Source organism: Lupinus angustifolius, chromosome LG02 (genome assembly GCF_001865875.1).
Source record: "Lupinus angustifolius cultivar Tanjil chromosome LG02, LupAngTanjil_v1.0, whole genome shotgun sequence".
Taxonomy (NCBI): domain Eukaryota; kingdom Viridiplantae; phylum Streptophyta; class Magnoliopsida; order Fabales; family Fabaceae; genus Lupinus; species Lupinus angustifolius.
Window position 1 is genome coordinate 12468561 of NC_032010.1, and position 1811 is coordinate 12470371.

Below are 1811 nucleotides of genomic sequence, written 5' to 3' on the forward strand. Positions count from 1 at the left end.
ATGCAATGCAATAACATAAACCCAGTCAAGATACTTTTCATCAAGGATTCATAGTTCTATTCGAAGAACATAGAAGGTACCTCGTGAGAGGGGCATGGTGAAAATATTTGCTAATTGCTTAGAGATTTCTACAAATTCTAGCACACAATCGCTTTTTTGCACATGATCACGTAAAAAATGATGCCTTATTTCTATATGTTTGGTTCTCGAATGCAAAACGAGATTCTTGGAAGGGTTGATGGCACTCGTATTATCACACTTAATGGGGATATTTTCTAGTTTAAGCCTAAAGTCCTTAACTTGTTGCTTCATCCAAAGGATTTGAGCGCAACACACGCCAATGACAATGTATCCCGCTTCTGTAGTGGACAAAGCAATGCATGCTTGCTTTTTGCTGTGTCATGCCACTAAGGAACTGCCTAATAAATGACAAGTCCCACTAGTGCTCTTTCGATCCAACTTACACCCAGCAAAGTCGGAATCAGAGTAACCTACCAAGGATAATGAGGCATCCCTAGGATACCATAATCCCATATTTATTGTTCCTTTTAAATACCTCATGATGCGTTTAACAGCAGTATAATGTGAATATTTAGGCAAAGCTTGAAATCTAGCACACATACAAACACTAAACATAATATCGAGGGGGCTTGCAGTCAAATATAATAAAGAGCCGATAATCTCACGATATTTGGTTACCTCGATAGCTTTTCCCTTTTCATCTTTATCTAGATAGCATGAGGACACCATAGGAGTAGATGCATCTTGACATTGCTACATATCAAATTTATTTAGTAATTCCTTGTAGTATTTCGATTGATGAATGAAGATGCCATTTTCCATTTGTTTAATATGAAGCCCAAGGAAGAAGGTTAGCTCACCCATCATCGACATCTCGAACTCCCCCTGCATCATCTCACAAAATTCCTTACAAAGGATGTCATTAGTAGATCCGAAGATTATATCATCAACATATATTTGAACAAGTAAAACATGATTATCTAATCTACAGATAAAGAGAGTGGTGTTGACCATACCTCTTTTGAACCCTTTTTCTAATAGGAACGAATTCAATCTATTGTACCTGGCTCTGGGAGCCTGTTTCATGCCATAAAGGGCCTTCTTGAGTTTATACACATGGTTCAGGTATTTGAAGTTTTCAAACTCTGGTGGTTGGTCTACGTACACCTCCTCTTGAATATAGCCATTTAAAAATGCGCTCTTAACATCCATTTGGAAGAGCTTAAAGTTCATGATAGATGTGAAGGACAAGATCATCCTAATAGCCTCAAATCTGGCTACAGGAGCGTAGGTCTCATCATAGTCAATTCCCTCCTCATAGTTGTAGTCTTTGGCCACTAAGCGAGCCTTATTTCTAATGATCAAGCCAGATTCATCTAGCTTGTTACGAAAGACCCATCTCGTACTAATCAGTGGATGTTCTTTTGGTTTAGGGACCAAGTCCCAAACATTATTTTTCTCAAATTGGTTTAGCTCCTCTTGCATAGCTATACCTAGTGTAGATCCTTGATGGTTTCATCGATGGTCTTTGGCTCAATTTGAGACACGAATGCATCAAAATTACATAAAGAAGTACGGGTTACCACCCCCGTAGATATGTCACCTATCACCTTGTCTAGTGGATGATCCTTTTTGGTCTTCTACGCAATCGACATATCCTGATGCTCATCTTGTACTATTTGTTCTACATCTTCTACTTTGTTCTGGTTCATGTCCCTTGAATAAGCTTCTTCTAGCGCACATGAAACATCATCAGGAAAGACCTTTCTCTTCTCTTTTGGAGAAGATTC